Genomic DNA, 22,533 nt, shown 5'->3' on the forward strand with positions numbered 1-22,533 from the left:
TCTTCAGCTGTGTACTCCACAGCTTCTCATATCCCATCATCTATGCAAGAGCTCCAAGACCAAAGTCAATAGTAGCTTGAAGCAACTTCCTTAGATTTGACCTCCAAATGGTGTTGAAAGCGATATTTTCAATATAGAAGAACTCGGCCATGGCATCATCCAGACATTAAACCTTTGCAGACTTCATCATCTTTCGAATGTCACCATCCAGCACCGGTGCAGCACTTCATTTAAGACTACAGCTCCCGGAAAGTGGAATGCTGCTGTTGCTCACCTTGCCTAGCCCTCCGGTAGCCCCACCACTTGCCCCACAGCTGGCACCACTGCTCACCTCACCGACCTCAGTCTCGTGAGTTAAGGCAAGTCTCTCTTGGGGACTTGTTGCAATCATGGAGCTCTTTGTGAGCTCCACACGATTAAAAGATGCCCAAGCCTTGTTGACCACCTCTAGTGGCACCTGTCCTGTACAAATCTCTACATTCCTTCCTTTCACACCCCCAAGGTGAGTGCGAACTTGTTCAGCTGCGCTGGTGTAAGTATTCGAGCAATACTTACACTTCCATGGACTCACGCTATGGCTTGTCTCGGATGTCAGCCTCAATTTCAGAACATGAGCCCAGCTCCAGCATGGCTGCCTTCCTCCCCCATCCCGGACTTACCTCAATGCTTCCGGATCCCGCAAACCCTGACTTTACATGAACCCTAATCCTAACTAAAAGAAAGTATATTCTTTAGGGTTTTTTAAAAATATTCTTGGTGTTTAAACACCGTATTATACGCACGTTTTAAATGGCATTTTTTATTAATTGTACCCGTTCGAATGCAAGTATAGTTGAAGCATATGTTGTTTCCCACACTACTAGCTAACTTAACCTTCTTATCCGTGGATTTATCCTTTTTCGCTTGACTCCCCCATATACTTGCTCATTGGCCACTGGATCTGCCTTTCCAAAACCTTAAAGACTCATTTTTAGAAAAACTCTTCTTGAATTTCCTTTTGCCGTGTGTCCCTCTTGGTTTGGTCTTTTTGCTAAATGTGGATCCTGACCCCGTTGTGTTCCCCTTTTGTAGATATCATTGAAATGCACCTTAATAACTACATCCAATGCTTCTTTGTAGTTGGTTAGGTTTTAACACATCACCTCGTCTTGAGCTTAGGTCTGCAAACTTGATATGAAGGCATGGAATACATCCATATCACCTATGTCTGTGACAAGTATCTTATTTGCTATAAATGCATTCATATACTCTTGAATGGTTCCTATCTACTTCAGCCTACTTACCTTGTCCCTTAGGTGCAATGTAGCATTTGGAGGAACATAAGTTGCACGGATCCTCATCTTCATCATTTCCCAAGTGGCCACTTATCTTTTGTTAGCTTTTGTTATTCTCCACTAAGATTTAGCAATATTTGCCAAGTATGGTTTTGCATGTGGGACTTTTTCTGAGCTCAATAACTACAACGCTTGGAAGTAATCTTCTATATTATAAAACCAATCCTCCACCATCTTATAGTCATTCACTCCCTTGAAGGGTAGTGAGGGCTTTGGTTTGTACTTGGGAACTGTTTGAGAGACTAATTCCACTTTAGTTTGTTCAACCTTGTTCGGTTCCGCCTCAGTTCTTACTAAAGGGTCCACACCTTCTACACTACCAATATCTGCAATCTTTTGTTTTTTCTTCCGCTTTTCATCATGCTTTAGCTTGTGTATAAGAGTCTTTAGTAGGGATTGGTCTATGTCAATTGTCCTTTTAGAATGTCCAATTGAGCCTTGGATGATTAAATCTTACTATTGGACTCCTATTTGGAAGTTTCTTCAAACTTCCAAATACTAGAGTCCTCCTCATTGTGGATAACCATGAAGCGGAACCTAAACCCTCCATATGCCATGTGTCACCACATATTTAGAGGACAGTGTGTAAGCTCCTGAGTTTGGACTTCCCGGGAGGTCACCCAGCCCAGTACTATTCAAACCCAAAGACGCTTAACTCCAAATATCCCAAGACCCTTCACCACATATTTAGAGGACAGTGTGTAAGCTCCTGAGTTTGGACTTCCCGGGAGGTCACCCAGCCCAGTACTATTCAAACCCAAAGACGCTTAACTCCAAATATCCCAAGACCCTTAACCAATTGGAAAAGGGGGTGCACTCTTATTCATGGGCCCTTTCCCTCTATATTTGAACCCTAACGGATCGTCTCTCGAGTCGTTCCCTTTGGTTGCTTACACAGTGATGCAGAATTTGAGTTTCAGAGCCTTGGGCCACTGAATGAAGGAACAATGCTAAACTCCCAAGCATGGGGCCAAAGAGCAAAGGAACCGGACCATGGAGCAACTCTTGAGCATACAGCCCAAGGAGTGAAGGGATAGGAGTACGAAATGACTTGGAATTGTCCTAGAACATCCAACATCCCAATGCCAGGACCAATATGCAAAATGAAGTCAAACAGGATTTAGTGCTATTTCAGCATACTGGTGGCCTAGCACAATCACATGGGTACTCCACTAGCTAGCATGGTGTGGAACTTGGGCTTATGGGCTTAGACCCAAGCCGGATGCAGAACAAGGATAGGCATGCAAGCATGAGCTAGACTATGCCTCATGTTGGTTGGCCATACCTAACCTACCCACTATCCCTACTATACATTTGGAACCCCTCCCCCCCCCCTTAGGAACATATGTTTTGGGCTTTCACCCTAAGCCTCCTTTAGTACCAAGCATTAGTCTTTGGGACAAGTTTGAAACTTATTAAATATAGAATGTCCTTAGATTGCAAATTTGGACACGGGACGAACACCATTGTGTTCAGGACAATCTCTATATTCCGTAGATATGCCAAATGAGCAAATCTAGACACTTTCCATAAATAACATTTGGGACTGAAATGAGACTAACACAAAGGGGATCATAGCGAGGGTGTTTGGCAAACACAAAACTATCATCTAGCAATATTGAGGGACTAGTCTTAATACACAAGGGTTCTTGTCACTAGCCAGTGCAAGACATATTGAGATGGGAACTCCTTACCAGGCTAAGTATGATTAGCTAATAACACGTAGAAATTTCGTCTTTATGCTTGTCTGGTCTAAGTACACTTGAAATGCCCAGTTAACTCCACTATCACAAGAGGGATTGATAAAGGGTCCAGCAATACCGACCTTATGCCGTCGTGGCAGTAAGGAAAGAGTGTTCGTAAGGATTGGTTGACAAATAACTTTCAATACTCGAAGTCATATTCGTGACACTCTCCCCCCCTTAGGGAAGATCAACGTCCTCGTCGATGCTTACTCGAGTCTAGACCACTAGCAAAGAAACAACTCTAGAAAAATTTTATAGTGATCACACTATATAAGAAATGCATCAACTTAAATGAGTTAAGGTAACTTTTTTGTCTAACATGGATGCACTACTAACTTAGACACCTTCCAACTATCGCCGACAAGGAAATCACCAACGGAGTTAGCCACCTTTGTTACTCTGGGTGTCACCTAACTTACAAAAGTGTGATATGCCCCTGCCCACAAGGATATAGAAAGAGAAGCCAGAGGCCCCAACCCTCCTGAGCAAAGAAACCAAACCCATCGATAAGGTTTAAATAGATTATTGTAAATAGGCAGGTAGAGTTATTTACACGGTCACGCCCTTTTTATTGGAATAAGGAACATTGATAGAGGGGTGTGTGATGTGACCAATCAATAGTAGCTACCCCATGACTAAAGATTTCACCATACACATGAAGTGCCAAAGCTAGTCTGCTTATACTGGCCCAAACTCAAATATCAATAAATGGACAATATCAAAGTCATAGACAATGATATCTTAGAGATTTAATTATTAGTGATTAAAGCTTAGTATAGAACACAAAAGTATTCCAAGTAAGTTATTATCCGATAAACTAATATTTGAGTATAAAAACCACCAAAATCACTATCATAGGATTCACTATCCAACAAAATTCAATAGCAAATGTATCATCGAAGTAAACTCAATGATAACACATAACTACTAAATTTTGTAGATAGTATGCCAAACAACTTACCAAAGACAACTCAAAGAACACAAAGTATCATCAACTAGCAAGTAAAATGCTCGTGAATGTATCACCCAAAGGAAATAACATCCAATCTATCAGAACCAACTGTAGTAATAATTAATGGAATAGAATGAATATTGCAAGACCAACAAACACTCGTTCATGCTAACTATCGCACTAATTAATCTGAATAGATCCTAGTAAATAATACCAAATAACTAGAGTTGCCCAAGCAAACGTCAACAATGTCTTACTAATATCTCAAACCCAAGAGACTAATCTAGAGTAAACCACAAAGAATATGTGGTAATGCAAAAAGCCAAAAGCTATTAAAGAGAATAACTAACTATCATGTAAAATCATCAATCATCCTATCAATGAAGAGAAGCATAATCATCGTTGAAGAAAGAATTTATCATTTTAAAGAATAGCAAATCATTCTAGATCAACAATAATCAAATAAAACTTTTTATAAGGATAATAAACTATCCTAAATGATAGTCAATCATCACCAATGATTGCTAAATGCAAAAGTCAACTTCAACATCGAAGCTAACAAACCAAAATGCTTTCCCCAACAACTCTTAACAAATGGAATAATAAGCATAATAATTCAAAAAACCAAAAGCTCGAAGAAGTGTATAGCCAAGTCTTGCCTAGTAATGATCATGAGTCTCACATGAACTAACTTCAATGCTAAAGAAGAAATCATAGTACAACCATTAATATCTTCTTCAACACATCCATAAGCTAAACTTCATAATGCTAAAGTTGATGAAGAGCATATTTGCATCATTACAAAAGCTAAATATAATGAAACAATGCTCAACAAGTGATCATTAAACCGATCCTCCATGAATCCATCGATAATAAAATGTAACTCACTTTATAATAAGCACAAAAAGAATTATCAATGATCGATATATTCTAACTCAAATTCAACAAAGATTCAAACATTTCAATATCGATCATTAACTCTTCCTCTTGTAAAGCTAATATAGTTCATGATTAAATCACTTTTCAAGGAAAAGATAAAGCTCAACCCTTACTAAAAAATCTCATTTAGAACACAACTAATGCAATTTGCCATTCAGTTCATTTGAATTTCAATACAATTGCTAACTAGCAAATGCACAAATGTTAATAATACAGAGTTATAACTAAATCATCAACACTATCTTCATCAAGACTAATGAAACTCAATATAAATCATAAGGAGAGACATCTCATCTGAATCTTAATATCAACAATAAGATATTACTTCAATGCCACCGACACTAGGACAAAGCTAGTAGAAAACAAGAGTGAGCACCACTCAAAACACTCTAGCAACCAAGCTAGCCAAAATCGAAGATACCTTAGTTAGTATCTGAGACCAAACCTTCAACAAACTCAATTATAAATAATATATCATCAAAGAGTGAATCACCACATTTAAGATTCTATAAAATCCAACACCATAGATTAAACATAACCAAATGATATCGACAAAGGTGAAATCAATATGCCAACATGGAAAACCTATATAAGTCTAATGACACGATCTTTTGCAACACCATCTGGTAAAGCAAGCCCATCATTGCTAAATCATCATCGAGCGAAGCAAGTGTTAAATAATCTTTGACGAAGTTTACGAGCAATCACTAATTGTAGAGCAACCAATAATCACTTTTCAACTTTCTTTCATAAAACCCAAACACTAAACTCATGTTATCAAGTTATATACTTTTCCATTATAAACGTAATACCCCATATACGAGACATTGGCCCATGGACAAGCACAAACTAAATGACCACTCGAATCCAGCTCAACCATAATAAGCTCACTAATGCGTTTAGCCAATAGCTCTGAGCATGCCTTGAAGAGGCTAGCTATACATGATCAACACTTAGTAAAAACTAAAGTGTAAATCATAAGATGGACAAATATCGGTACACAACTTCCTTATAGACAAAGCTATAGCATGGATACCAACATCTCAACCTCAAACAACTAAGTTGAACATCATTATCCTCAACTAAAGCACAAAAATACCAAGACCAAGTCAAAATTAGTGAGAGCTCACTACTCTTATAAAGTCTTAACGAAATGCAAAGTGCAACCTATCACCATGCATAATGCTACAGAAGAAAGGCACAAGGGTCACCTTTCTAGAAAAATGCAACAACCATTTTTCTACATCAACTCCAAACTCTATCCAACTTAATTGCTTTAGCCCCAAAGATTTAACATCCCTTTTGGGTTACATCATACAAATTACCTACTAAGGTTTAAGCGAACTAAAGTCAACTCCAACCCCTTCACTAATTTGTATTGGCTTTTGAAAAAGGAATGGTTTTTTAGCAAAGTGATTGAAAGATCAACTATTGGAAAAGCTTAAGAAAATTTGTGGAAAATTTTCCATCCTATGATTCTCAGTTCAAGAATGCAAACTCTTAAGACTCAACCAACTTCCTCCTACTAACAACTTCACATAGGTTCACCTCAAACACAAATTCTCATGACTAACAATATGTCTATGTATTGAACATCTTTGCCCATTTTTCTGACATCTAACACCGACATCCGCAAAATGCAAAAATGAACATCCAAGGTTTGATCATAAAAACCACACCTTTGGATATTTACATTGCAATAACACTCTTTTTTTACCACCTTAAAGATCCAATGTAAAGCTAAAACACTAACATGAAAAATGACATGAAAAATCAAGATCTAAGGAAAATTCCTTATCATTCGAAACAACAATGCCACTTCCATTAACACAAATGTTAGCGATGCTAATACTTCAACTACACATCTTCTCCATCCAACAATTTACTCGAAGTGCTAACGGATCAACCAATAAGCTATAGCAAAGGAATGCTATAACCCTTTTCCAACACCTCAATGGGCAAACTCCTAGGAAACAAAGAATAAACTTAAGCTTAGCATAATAGTTCACCATTGAGAATTTAGTCAAAGTTATTTTAATGCTACTACGTGCAAGTAGACTAGCTTCACTATCAACCAATTTAGGGTTGATTATCATTTAACTAAGTAACCTTGTAAACACATTACTCACAATCATATGGATATGATATAAGTATCACAATGACTTGATCATCAATTGAGCAACACCACAAGCAATGCTTATATCATTACTTCAAAGGTTTATGTGAGTATCAAGTGCCAACTTGATTTGACAAAATGCAACATAAATGCCACACTCCACCAATAGAGATTTACAACACCTAATACCACTAATTTTTGTTCACAACACGAACAAACTCATGCCACTCTTTTTCCGACCAAACTCAAAATTAATTCAACATTAAGCTACCCAAGGAGCAATAGCAAGGTTCTCCGGAAAAGAATTGAGTATTGCAACCTAAGTGTTCAATAATAAGTCTAGACAAAATGGCTTAGAGTTTCACCACTATCCATCCTACAACTCACCATTTATAAGACTATTATTTCCAATATGCATCAAGATAGGGACTCTTAATTGCATATTGTGAACATGAGCAAAGAGTTAACACCTTGTTGTAAATCATCTCTCCAAAAAGAGAAAATGATTTACATGTTTGATCCTTTATCCCTGATTACTCTCTTTTCAGTCTTATCTTTTAACTAAACCTCAAGCTTGCTTTCGCACTACCTTCAGTCTAATCCAAGAAAAGTTTATGAGAGAGCATGGCAATGACTACTTGAACCAAAAGACTAATCCCTACAGTCCTAATTGATCCACTTATAATCATGCCTAGGAAAAATCCACTAGTGCCATGCTAAACAACTACAGACCAACCTATCTGCCACTTATAGCAAACCTAGGGAAGGTTTACTTTCACCCATAGTACAAGGAACAACTCATAGAACCACTAATAAGTTAATATTAATCCTGCCAACGTAAAGTGTAACATTGAGTTGCTAATGTGCCTCACTCACGAGCCCAAGCGCAAACTCGTGCTAATGAAACATCTCAGTCCATCCTATGAGCCCAAGAGCAAACTTATGTAATACGGTACAAAAAGGTAACTAAATTCCATACCCAAGGAACGAATGCGAAGCTTTTGTACTCAAACATGTACCCACTTGGATCATCGTTTTCATCTCTACGTATGCAACGAGACTAGTTGCCCAATCTCATTAGATAGTACTCGCTGAGATTCATTCTCTGATACCAAATGTAACACATGTGGTTTTTACCCTTTATCCTATGGTGATTTACCATAGGATAACCACAAAGCGAAACCTAAACCCTCCATATGCCATGTATCATATGCCATATGCCATATGTCCAAAGAATAGTGGTGCGGAACCCGAGTTTTAGGTCCTTAGGTCACTATACAAAGGAACGGTGCTAAACTCCCAAGCATGGAGCCAAGGAGCAAGGGAACTAAACCATGGAACAACTATTGAGCATACAGCCCAAGGAGTGAGGGGACAGGAGTACGGAGTGACTTGGAACAATCCTAGAGTAACCAGCATCCCAATGTTAGGACCAGCAAGCCAAACGGAGCCAAATGGAGTCTGGCGCTATTTCGGTATATCAGTGGCCTAACGCGAGGACATGGGTACTCCATCAGCTAGCATGGAATGGAACTTGGGCTTAGACCCAAGCCGGACACAGAACAAGGATAGGCATGCAAACAGAAGCTAAACTATACCTCAAGTTAATCAGCCATACCCGACCTAACCACTATCCCTACTATACATTGGGAACCCCCCACAGCCCCCCCCCCCCCTTCAGGAACACACGCTTTGGGATTTCACCCCAAGCCTCCCTTACTACTAGGAGTTAGTCTTTAGGATAATCTCGAAACTTACTAAATATAGAATGTCCTTAGATTGTGAATTTGGATACAAGACGAACACCATTGTGTTCAAGACAATCTCTACATTGCGTAGATATGCCAAATGAGCAAATTTAGACATTTTTCATAAATAGCATTTGGGACCAAAATAAAATTAACACAAAAGGCATGATAGCGAGGGTGTTTGGCAAACATGGTAAGCTATCATTCAGCAATATTGAGGGACTAATCTCAATACATGAGTGTTCTTGTCACTAGCCAGTGCAAGACATATCGAGAACCGGGCTAAGTATGCTTAGTTAATAACATGTAGGAATTCCATCCTTATGCTCGTCCGGTCTAAGTACACTCAAAATGCCCAGTTCACTCCACTAGCACAAGAGGGACTAATAAAGGGTCTAGCAATACCGACCTTCTGCCGTTGTGGCAATAAGGAAAGAATGTCCATAAGGACTGGCCGACAGATAACTTTTGATAACCAAAGTCACATTCACGACACTCATGCAAGGATTCCTCATCCATAGGTTCTTGTTCGACAAAAGGTTCCAACTCTAGAGGATGTTCCATCTCCGTCTTGGTTCTTTTATGCCCTACCTTTGCCATCTCCCAGCAATCTGCCCCTATCTTTTGCTAGAACTGAGGAAAAGGCTCTAATACCAAATTGTAAGCCATAAATTTTTCCTTTCCAATTTGCCAGCTTACCTCGTCTATCTGACCAACACTGCCTTGACCTTAGTTAAGTTCCCTTGCCAAGGTTCTCACCTATTATACCAGTTCCTACTTGGTTCTACTTAGTTTCAGCTACTCACTACATGAGCAATAGGGCGTTAACCATCCATCTACGGATTCCCCAAATCTCTCCCAATCCCCCTCCTCGGGTTAAATTGGACTTACAGTTTGGCTACACTCCTCGCAGGCACAAGTAGCTAAGCACACCAAGCCTCTAGGTTCCTAACATTGACTTGATCATGGGACCCTCTAAATCCCAAGCCTTGGGTGCAACACTTGCTTTGGGACACCAAGGGGAAACACCATGGCCCAATTGCCCAATATAGGTACCTCTACATTCCCACTTCTGTCCCGAAGGGAAGGCCCAAGCCCCTAGGAAGGGGCGAGGACTAATGAGCCACAAGGTACTCAAGTGGGGCACCACTCCACATAAGCCGAAAGCATCGCAGTTGGTTTCTCTTTCGGGAGTGGGAGCTGCTCTTGAGCACTTCTTTGGGTCAGCACCATTCGAGTCCATGCTCACTCCCACCTAAGGCCCCTAAGCCCCCCCCAGTTTCAACCTCAACTCAGTTTGGAAGCACCATTGGAGAGTTCTTTCAAGATTGGTTCATAAACCTCACTATCCCTATTATACCTACTACAGCCCCCCCCCCTCTCTTGCCTTGGGAGACGCACACCTTTGGGCTTTCACCCCACAACTTATATTAGTATTCGGACTTAGTCTAGGACTCGATCTTGGACTCGATCTCGGACCCAACCTCGGAGTCGGTCTTGGACTCGATCTCGGACCCGATCTCAGACTCTATCTCGGACTCGACCTCAGACTCAGTCTCGGACCCGATCTCGAATCTCAGACACGATCTCATATCTCAGACTCGGTCTCGAACTCGGTCTTGGACTTGGTCTTGCACTCGATCTTGGAGTCGACCTTGGACTCGACCCCTGACTCTATCTCGAACTCGATCTCAAAGTTGGTCTTGGACTCAATCTCAGACTCAATCTCATCCAATGAACTCTTTATCATTTTGATTATGCCTTTAAGGATCCTTTAGCCTACAACATCTTGGAGAGTTGATTCCTTACACTAAACTCCCACCATAGTGACCTAGACTTTGTATAGAAGACCTAATGGCCACACTTGATGCTAGGTAAAAGTCTTGAGGATCACCAATATCTTCATGACTACAGGTAAGTCAAGCTCTTGATGTATATGTGTTGGAATGATGTTGGTTCCAAAGCTAGAGTCAATGATCACATTTTGGATCACATGGAGTCTAGCCTTTGCCATGCAAAAGAATGCTTCAAGATTGATCTTCCTCGTCTCATTGATAATATGCATATCAACTTGTTGGAGCTCTTGTAAAATGTGCTGGAAAAGAAGCGGTTTGTTGGTGACACCAACAAATTGATCCAACACTTGTGGAGCAAGTTGAAAAAGTTGGAGAAGATCAAGGCTCAATTGCATCAACTTCAAATCCTTAATTAGTGAGTATGGTTGGTGTTATCATGTTTATATGGAATGTGTGGATATTTAAGAGTCATCAAGAGAGGCTATTGCTCAAGCTCTAGAGTCATCTCCAAAGAAACAACAATGTGAGGAATTTACTCCTTGTAAGCCATCTTTATTTGTGTTAGGACCGATTAATTGAGCATTTCCTTCTCACAAGCTTTCCTATGCATCACAGCATAGGAAGCATTTATGGAAGTGATTGCGTTCACCTGACTATCCAAGAGAGGTTGACAATTGTGATCCACCTCTACAAACTCCATATCTTGAAACTTGCCAGAAATCATTTCCATGCCAACTCCTTGATAATAAATGGATAGAGCTGACCTAACCACATGAACCAAGCCTTGTCCTTGCTGTCTAGCCAGCCTTTTCCAACATTTGGAAGCTAGGGTTCTCATGGCAGAGCTCTCCAACCCATAACCATTATCCCTCATCAAAGTCATCACCTTGATTGTTGTAGCCAATGTGTTCATCCAAGAAGTTCTTGGAAGTGCACTTTTAAATGCTTTTAAACACTTTTAACCTTGTTAATTGCTCCAAGAGTGGTGATGGCTAGCCTCAAAGAAACACTATAGCCTTGGCAATACCCAATAAGTTCACTACATTAAAATGGGTAGAAATTAAGTGGGTGCATTGAAAGGGGCATTTTATTACCTTTGGTATACATAGATAGGTATATTGAGCCTGAGTTGGTTTTGAGCTCATAAGCTCATGAGTTGAGCTCACAACTTCTCAAACATAGAAAAAACATTGGCTTATCCTATACAAATATTTTTTACATCTTTTAAATTTTGATTTAATTTATATTTCCAAGTAATATCAACTAATAAAATACAAATATAAATACCAAAAACAATCTAAAAACAAAACTCAACAACTATAAGGCTTGTCTAGTGGATATGATGGTTGATCTTAGGATCTTGGTTTAATTCCTGCATAGAAATATAATAGATGTGCTTATAGGCTAATAAACCTTTCCCCTATTGTCCCTTTATATAATGGATTTTTGTAGATTTAAATAGTGTATTTAGCACCTTTTGACAACTCAGTCACAATAACAAACTCCTTAGCCACAACATTAATGTAATTTATCCTTGTGAATATACAGTTCATCTCCTTTGTTAGCTTAATTTTCTTTTTTGCACCTTTCAAAATGGAAAACTTATATTGTATAACCTTCCTATTTCTTGTTGGTCATGTATACCAGTATAATGTTGATGTTGGTGGCATAATAGCATTAACATTAACATTTGAAGAACTTTTCAACTTGAAACCTACTTTCTCCAAACTTTTAATCTCTTTTATCAAAAAATACTCCTTTGGCACAGAATTTGGCTTTGAGATAATTGAGCTATGGATTTAATTTGTATGAATCACATTAGTACCATAATAGAAAATCTAGCTTAACTAGCAACCCTTTACCCTTCCCCAGAAACATGGCACTACTAAAGAACTCAAGCTTGAGAAAATAAATGCGAGACACTGACCTTGACTCTAAATCATTCTGGAGCAATATACATTGCTACTAGCACTAATTTTTCAAATTGCCTAGTTGTACAAAAAACTAGTTCACAAGCAATAACCTTCTCAACTTTTGGCATTAGATCTAATTAGCACCTTCATTCCACGTTCCTTAAGACCTCTCTAGTATCATGGAATAAAATGGTAGTTAAACTTTAGATGGTAAAAGTTGAAAGAAATAATGTTAGGTTTATCAAACATCTATTGACATTTTATATGGGCTATCCTAGTATTCCCAAGTGGTTCATAACTTAATTCCTTAGGAGTTCCAACAACAATTTCTTCCACCATCTTAGATATTGACTCTACTATTGTAAAGTTTGAACCTTTATAGGCAAACTTTACTTTCTATATAACTAAAGCTTTTGATAACTCGCGAAGCAACCCATATAGTGGAATATTCACTAATGACATGGGCCAATAAGAGCAAGTTCAACTATTCCCCCTTTCTTGGTATCAAAGGGTAATAAAAAATACATATCATAACATTTGTTATATAGAAAGTGATTAGATAGAGAGATTTATTATCTTTTTATAGTGCACCCTATTTCTCTCCACTTATTCTAAGGATCCATGGTGATAGTATATCTAAATCTCATTCCATAATCACATGTGCTACACTTACCCTTTTTCAAAGATGTTAATGTCCTTATTGACTATTGACTAACAACCGCTACTGAGCCTAGGGGAATTAACACTTCCATTTTTACACTAAATCTACTAATCTTTCTATTGTGTAGACCAAGCCAACTGGAAAAGGGGCAATTGCTTGATGAGAAAGCCCTTAATGGCTATTTTATCCCCATTTATCTCCCAAGGGCTATTCCATGTAAGTCAACTAGTTATCCACCTGTATTATAGTCCTATGGTGGATACCTTCATCCGTGGATACTCCATATAAAAGGAGTATAGATGCCCAATACATATGATTTCAAATTTTTAGAGGTAGGAATATACGTTAATCAAGAGTATATTATATTTTTAAATAGCTATTAATCAATGGAAATTGAATCTGTGCCATTGCTCCGATATCACATATAATACATCTTATCTCTCTCTCCAAAAAAGGCAATTGCATAATAAAAGAGCCTTTAGTGGTTATTTTATCTCTATTTATCTCCCAAAGTTCTAAAAACTTATAGTGATAGTATATCCAAATCTCAACCCATTATCACATGTGTTACACTTTTCCATGAATAGTAATAGAATCTTTGAGCTTCTCAGGCATGAGTACCTTGCTACATAGTAGGAGGGAGCTCAACTCCTAAAGGGCTGAAAGACAATTCTTGGAGGAGACCTAAGCAATATACTTAGGTAAACATTAATAAAGAAAAAAGGCCAAATAGCAGGTGATAAGAGGACTTTCAATATCTAACTTCCAATGGACTTGCTAAAAGACCTACACCAACATCACTAATAATAGCCACATTAGGAGTTGGGTTACTAGGAGGCTTTAAGGAAATGCCAAGAACCTCCCTAACTTTTCTAGAGTTAGCAAAAAGGCCTCAAATGACCGTAAAGGGTGGTTGAGGTATTAGATTCTTTAATGAGGAAAAATTTTAGAATTAGGGATTTGTAACAAACTAAAAGAAGCTGTTATATGATGATTTCACCTCCTTCCATAGGGCTAAAGAGCCTCATAGAGGAAGAAGGTGTGGATTTCAGTCACCATTGTGAGACACAAAATCCCTAGGCCCCAAAGTGGAGCCGGAAGGGCGCCACATGGTAGTGGCCGAAGCGAGAGCCAAATGAGCGTAACACGTTTGGACCAAAAGCTCCGACTTGAAAAGTCAAGAGCAAGAGTGGAACTCCCAACGAAGTGCTCGAGGAACGAGCACGAAACGAGCAAAAGGTGAGGCTCCAAAAAGGGACCCAAAAGGACCAACACATGACACGTGGGAGTGTCCGAGATGGACTCTAGTTGGAGTCCGAAATGGAGTCCGAGATGGACCCGAGATGGAGTCCGAGTTGGAGTCCGAAGTGGAGTCCGAGATGGACCCGAGATGGAGTCCGAGATGGAGTCCGAGGTGGAGTCCGAGGTGGACCCGAGATGGACCCGAAATGGAGTCCGAGATGTACCCGAAATGCAGTCCGAGATGGAGTCCGAGATGGACCCGAGATGGAGTCCGAAGTCGAGACCAAGACCGGGACCGAGACCGGGACCGAGACCGAGACCGAGACCGAGATCGGGACCGAGACCGAGACCGAGGCCGAGGCCGAGACCGAGCCCGAGCCCGAGTCCGAGCCCGAGCCCGAGTCCGAGTCCGAATCCGAGTCCGAGTCCGAGTCCGAGTCCGAGTCCGAGTCCGAGTCCGAGTCCGAGTCCGGAGCCTAAGAGGGTGAAAGCCCAAAGCGTTCGTCTCCCAGACCCTGGGGGGTTTGGTGAGCTCCAAAAGTATAGTAAGGGGAGGACTGCAGTGGAGCCAGTTTGGCCAGGAAAGGCCAGTTTGGCCCAGGAAGGCCGGACCCAGTGTTAGGTGATGAGATGCCCACTGGGAAGTCCAAGACTAGAGTGAACACGGACCGACAAGCGGGGTAGCTTGGTGAAGTGTTCAAGAGCCGGCTCTAGTTCCCCCGGGAGATCGACTGGCCGATGCTCCCAGTCCAAGTGTGGGTGGCACTACCTACTTGGATACCTGGTGTGGCTCAATGGAACCCGCTTTAAGCCCATGGCTAGAGCACCCAAGGGCAGAAGGCGAGGAGAGTACCCAGGTGGCTCGCGTAAGGCCACGGTGTTCCGAAATGTTGTCCCAAAGGCCCAGACTGTGGAAAGGAAGAGGAGCAGTCCTCTGGGGTAGTGACCAAGGACACAGTCGTGTGGTGAGGAAGTCCCAGAGGACCGTGGGACTTAGTGGTCGGGCCTGTGGGTCTCGATCCAGTGGCAGTGTTGGCAAACACGGCCAGGGGCAGAAAGGGACTTAATGGGGACTGACAGAGGGATATTGGGGAAGGCTATTCCCCTTATCGGTGGGCATCCTAAGGATGCTAAGGAGTGGATCTGAAATGACCACTCACGGATGGTTTGCCTAGTCTTGGAGGGCCAAGACGGAGATGCAAGTGGTGTTGGACCACCAGTGTGACCAAGGTAAATGGGCATGGCCTTAGCGTAACGGGCCGGTACGTCGGTGATACCTTGGGGTGTCGATCATGGGATCGGACACGTGGAGCACTTGGACCAAGTGCTAAGGTTGAGTGGCATGGATGCCATTCTCGGGGCTAGCAAGCCCCAAGTCCTGAGTTGGACTTATGGAGGTTGTCAATGAGACTCCTCCAAGTGGTCAGACGTGTGGTTAAGTGACTAAAGTAAAATGGAAAATTTAGTCGCTTACAACCATTTAGTAGAAGAGGTAAAGAATGATGCAACTTCACAATGCCACAGTAGGAGATTCCTTCGAGTGGAAGTGGATAGAATTGTGAGGGTCCTCAAAAATTTGGCTATGGAGGTGGATGCAATGTTTGTGGGGGACAAAGATCACAATTTCCACAATCAAGTTATTTGGAAAGTTCTAGTAGTGAAAATATTAAAAGCCTATGGGTATATTGTGAGATACAAATCCCTAAGCCCCAAAGTGGAGCCGAAAGGGTGCCACATGGTAGTGGTCAAAGTGAAAGCCAAACGAGTGGAACACATTTGGATTAAAAGCTTTGACTTGAAAAGTCAAGAGCAAGAGTGGAACTCCCAATGAAATGCTCAAGGGATAAGTTTGAAGTGAGTAATAAATGAGTCTTTAGAAAAGGGACAAAAGAGGACTAACACATGATATGTGGAAGTGTTGAAATGGACATGAGATGGAATTTGAGATGGAGTCTGAGATGGACCTGAGATGGAGTTTGAGATGGACCTAAGATAGAGTTTGACATGGATCTGAGATAAAGTCCGAGATGGACCTAAAATGGAGTCCGAGATAGAGTCTAAGATGGACTTGAGATAGAGTCTGTGATGGAGTCCAAGATGGACTTGAGATGGGCCCAAGATGGAGTTCGAGATGGACCTGAGATAGAGTCTGAGATGGACCTGAGATGGACCTGAGATGGAGTCCGAGATGGACTGAGATAGAGTCCAAGATAGAGTCTGAGATGGACTTGAGATGGAGTCCGAGATGGACCTGAAATGAAGTTTGAAATGGAACCGAGACTAAAACCGAGTTTGAGTCTGAGATTGAGACCGAGTCTGAGTCTAAGTCTAAATACTAATACAGGCTATTGGGTGAAAGCCCAAAAGCGATCGTCCTCTAGGGGGCTGAAAGGGGTTCCAAAAGTATAGTAGGGAGAGTGTGCGGGTTGGACCTCAGTGGAGCTAGTTTGGACAGGAAAAGCTAGGAAGGCTATGCCTATATATTAGGTAATGATATATCCACTAAGGAGTCCAAGGCTAAAGTGAATATGGACAGACAAGTGGGTTAGTTTGGTGAAGTGTTCAAGACCCAGTTGTAGTTCCCCTGGGAGATCGAATGGTTAATGCTCCCAGTCCAAGCATGGGTGGCACTACTTTAATACTTAGCATAGCTCAATGAAACTTTGCTCTAGCCTTATGGCTAGAGCATCCAAAAGCGGAAGGTGGAAAGAGTACTTATGAGGCTTGTGTAGGGCCACGATGTTTCGAATGTTGTCTTAAAGTCCCAGACTGTGTGTTGTGAATGTGACTTCGGGTATCAAAAGTTACTTATCAGCCAGTCCTTACAGACACTCTTTCCTTACTGCCACGACGGTAGGAGGTCGGTATTGCTGAACCCGTTATTAGTCTCCACCTAAACTAGTTGAGAAACTGGTCATCACATGTGCACTTAGACCGGAAGGGAACTAAGGAAGGAAATCCTATGTTGTCATTTAGTCAAGCATACTTAGCACAGTGACAAGAAACTCATGTTGTTGACTTGCACTTGTTAGTGTTGAGAACCCCTGCGATATTGAGATTGGTCCCCCAATATCGCCAGATGATAGCTTACTGTGTCTGCCAAACACTTTTGCTATCATGCCCTTTGTGTTAGTCTCATTTCGGTCTCAAATGCTATTTATGGAATGTGTTTAGATTTGCTCATTTGGCATATCTACGGAATGTAGAGATTGTTTTGAACACAATGGTGTTCATCTCGTATCCAAATTTGCAATCTAGTGCCATTCCATATTTAGTAAGTTTCGAGCTTGTCCCAGAGACTAACTCCTGATACTAAAAGAGGCATGGGGTGAAAGCCCAAAGCGTGTGTTCCTCAAGGGGGGGGGGGGGGCTATGGGGGGTTCCAAATGTATAATAGGGATAGTGGGTAGGTTGGGCATGACTGACTAACCTGAGGCATAGTCTAGCTCCCGCTTGCTTGCCTGTCCTTGTTTTGCATTTGGCTTGGGTCTAAGCCCAAGTTTCATTCCATGTTAGCTAGTGGAGTACCTGTTAGGCCACCGGTATGCCGAAATATCACCAGACTCCATTTGGCTCCATTTGGCCTACTGGTCCTAACATTGGGATGCTGGTTACTCTAGGATTGTTCTAAGTCGCTCCGAGCTTCTGTCCCTTCACTCCTTGGGCTATATGCTCGGGAGTCGTTTCGTGCTCTAGTGCTAATGCTCCTTGGCTCCATGTTTGAGAGTTTGGCACCGTTCCTTTGTTCAATGGCCCAAGGCCTTGAACCTCGGGTTCCACACCACTATCCTTTGGACACATAGCATAAAGAGGGTTTAGGTTCCGCTTTGTGGTGTTATCCTATGGTAAATCACCATAGGATAAAGGGTAAAAACCACGTGTGCTACACTGTGGAAAAAAAAAGGGAGCAATTCTCTAATATAGTGATCAAGGATATAGTCATATGGTGAGGATGTCCCAGAGGACAATGGAATTTAGTGGTCGAGCCTATAAGCCTTGATCCAGTGGTAGTGTTAGCAAACACGACCATGGATAGAAAGGGACTTGGTGGGGACTGAAAAAAGAATATAGGGGAAGGTTGTTCCCTATATCTATGGGCATTCTAAGGATGCTAAGGAGTGGATCTGGGATGATCACTCATGAACGGATGGCCCAGTTTTTGAGAAACAAGACTATGATGTAAATGGTGTTGGACCACCGGTGTGACAAAAATGAATGGACATGGCCTTAGCGTAATGGGTTGATACCTTTGGATGTTAGTCATGAGATCAGACATATATAAATGCCATTCTCGGGACTAATATGTCCCCAAATCCGGGATAGGACTTATGGAGGTTGTGAATGAGATTTCTATAAGTGGTCGAAGGTGTGGTTAAATGATTAAAGTAGAATGGAAAAATTTAATCACTTATATGTATATAGAAAGGATGCAACCAAAAGGTAAGATATCCTAATTGGTCCTTGAGGTAGAGTGTCCTTTCTACATATGCCCTTGGGCCTTTGATGTCTTTATTAGTGAAACTTTTCAAATGACTTGATGGTGGAAATTGTGATTTTTGCCCCTTATAGTGATTATATCCACCTCTATAACTAAATTTCAAAAAACCTTTATAATTCCATCCAATTCCACCTTTTGCTATGGCATTGTGAGGTTGCTTCTTTCTACTTATGCCTATTGGGCCTTTGACCTGTTCTATTCTAGGAGCTTATGGTGTAGTAGTTCCAAACAACCATGAATGCAGAGATGCTAATTGAGGCAATTAAGTTGGCTAGATCCTTAAAGAATTAGTTGCAAGAAAAAACTTCATAATAAGAGATAAAGATCTCAATGCTTGAGAAATAGGTATGAATGATCTTTAGTGCTAGAAAATATAGGACTTGTTAGGAGGCATAGAGGGAAATTAAAAGAGGAGTCTAAATAGGAATTTGAGGAGTTCATTAAGGGAGTTAAACCTCATTCCTATAGAGTAGCAAGTATAGGCATTTTCTACTTCAACATTAAAAGTAAAGAGATATGAGGAGCCAAAGGTGGCAATGAATAGGCAAGAAACAGAGAGGAGATCTTAAGTAGTCAAGTTCAAGATGAAGAAGTGGTTATAAAAAAAATACAAGGTGAAAAGAAATTTACAATCTAACAAAAGAGAATAGCTAGAGGAAGACATGTGAAGCTAGAATGGCTAGCAGATAACAAGGATAAAAGAAGCAAAATTCCAGCTAAGAGAAGTTAAAAGAGAAGGAAAAGCCAACATAGGGATAATCAACTTCCAAGACAAAAGATTCCATATCATCCATAGGAGTGGAATTTATGAATTGAGTAGCATTTTGGTGAGGATGTAATTGGCCTTGCATCCTAGGTGGTGGCAAGGTGATATAGTTGTATTGTCCTAACCCTAGAAACCGTTGAAAGCATATGGCACTAGGGCAAGGAGAGGAAATCCACTAGAATATTCCTTTTGTGATTTGGGCACTTAAGATCTTTGCTACAAGACAAAGCTCGGATGAGGATTTGCAATTCGATTTTAGGAGATTTGGCTAGGAGTATGAGATATAAGGAGGATGGTAGGGAAGGGTTAAAGCATTTAAAAGTGTTTAACAATGTTTACTTGTAGAATTATAATAAAGTGTATTTTCTAGAGGGATTTCATAGCCTGCCAATGGGAATATGGTGACCTTAACCTTGTGTGTGAACATTCTACTAGTGGCAACACAAGCTTTAGATTAGTGATCTTGAATCTAAGAGTGTTCTTGAGGAGTTACATCTTCATAGTGTTCTTCTAGGAGGATTGAGAGGTTTTAAGGTACGTGTAAGCCACAAATTTTTCCTTTCCAATTTGTCAGCTTACCTCGTTTATCCGACCAACACCGCTTTGGCTTGTGCTAAGTTCCCTCACCAAGATTCCCACTTATTGTACCAGCTCCTACTTGGTCTTACTTAGTTTCAACTACTCACTGCACGAGCAATAGAACGTTAGCCATCCATCCATGGATTCCCAAATCTCTCCCAATCCCCCTCCCTAGGTTAGACTGGACTTAAGGTTCGGCTACACTCCCCGCAAGCATAAGCAGCCAAGCACACCAAGCCTCTAGATTCCTAACATCCCTTGGTACAACAAGACTTGATCATGAGACCCTCTAAATCCCAAGCCTTGGGTGCAACACTTGCTTTGGGACACTAGGGTGAAACACTATTAGGTCGTGGCCTAACGACCCGGTATGGGTACCTCTAAACCCCGCCCCCCTCCCCCCCCCCACCCCCCCACTTCCATCCCAAAGGGAGGCCTAAGCCCCTAAAAAGGGCGAGGACCAATGAGCTGCAAGATACTCAAGTGGGGCACCACTCCACATGAGCCGGGAGCATTGCAGTCGGTTTCCCTTTCGCGAGTGGGAGCTGCTCTTGAGCACTTCCTTGGGTGGCCCTGCCGACACCACCCAAGTCCATGCTCACTCCCACCTAAGGCCCCTCGACCCCAATCTCAACCTCAAGTCAGTTTCGAAGCACTACTAGAGAGTTCCTTCAAAACTAGTTCCTATACCTCACTATCCCTACTATACTTCTGGAACCCCCTGCAGCCCCCCCCCCCCCCCCCCCCTTGAGAGACACACGCTTTGGGCTTTCCCCCCTTGACCTGGATTAATACTTGGACTCGGTCTCGGACTCGATCTTAGACTCGATCTCGGACCCGATCTCAAACTCGACTTCAAACTTGACCTCAAACTCAATCTCGGACCCGATCCCGGATCTCAGACTCTGTCTCGAACTCGGTCTCCGAATCGGCCTCGGACTCGATCCCAAACTCTATCTCGAACTCGGTCTCAAAGTCGGTCTTGGACTTGATTTCAAACTCAATCCCATCCGATGAACTCTTTGTCATTTCGGTCATGCTTTCGGGGATCCTTTAGCTTACGACATCTCAGGGAGTTGGTTCCTTACAACTCCACTACCCATAGAAGAAGTTCAATGCCCACATTGAACGTCTCTTTTTATCCTATGACTTGTTGACCATGTCTCTGGGGGCATCCCCCCATTTAGCAGTGTGCCTAAATTAGCCTCCCCGACCAAGAGCCCATGACAATGGAGTATAGGTGTTCCTATACCCCTTACTTTATCACGCCCTAGTATGGGGTTGGGACTAGAACCCAACCTTGCTTTACTAGGGGGTTGGGACTTGAACCTAACCTCTATAGAATACGTTTACGGATTCGACATCCCCATGGGGAGTCGAATGTAGTTTTCTACTCCTGGTTGATATAGCTAATGCATGCTAATTAGCTTATCTTTGGCACACCTTTGGGTCCTAACATATGCCATTGCTCAACTTCACAATTTGATACTTTAATTGAACTTTGCATAAATACATAGAGTTCTACTTTGCAAAAATTCTTCCACTAGATCTCACATATTCGTTAAGTTCTCCTCCAATTCCCATGTGGTTCCCATTTTTTGGAGTGGCCCACATGGCAGCAAATAGAGGTGAATTCAACTGTTCACCTGGGTGGTACAAGTACTTGCTTTCTTCCACTACTATTTAACTTTGCCACCTTTTTGTTTTTATGGAATTCTTTGGAAGGAGCATGTGATAAGCTGACTATATTATTTAGTCTAGCTTACGAACAATTCTGAAGATATCACAATACCTAAAGAAGATGAGCAGTGAGACCATCCGGAAAAACCATTGCCGTTTTGAAGTCAGAAGCAAATGAAACAGCAAACACATATGTCCCATCCTCATCTGGCATGTTATCCACAAATTCTGCCGCATTCACTATACCAATCACAACGTAAGCCTTGAGCGGTCCAGTAAACAGGGGCCAGTACCGGCCGTTCTGCCTGAATCTGGAACATAAAGAAAGAGCACAAGTAAAACAACAAGGAAAACACTTTTAACTCTACTTACCTCTCAAGATGCGAATGTCTTGTGGCCTCTGTACCCTTCCTCATCAGTTGAAAAAACCAGCCAAACTGTGCCAAATAGTAATCAGCGAAGCCTTTGACACAGAAACGAGGTCCCACATCGGGGCATAGGCAGATGTCTGGATCAAGCAAGGAGCATACTGACCTGCAACACATTCATGTGAGAAAAGAAACA

The sequence above is a fragment of the Selaginella moellendorffii genome, unplaced genomic scaffold (assembly GCF_000143415.4).
Source record: "Selaginella moellendorffii unplaced genomic scaffold, v1.0 SELMOscaffold_0, whole genome shotgun sequence".
Taxonomy (NCBI): Eukaryota; Viridiplantae; Streptophyta; class Lycopodiopsida; order Selaginellales; family Selaginellaceae; genus Selaginella; species Selaginella moellendorffii.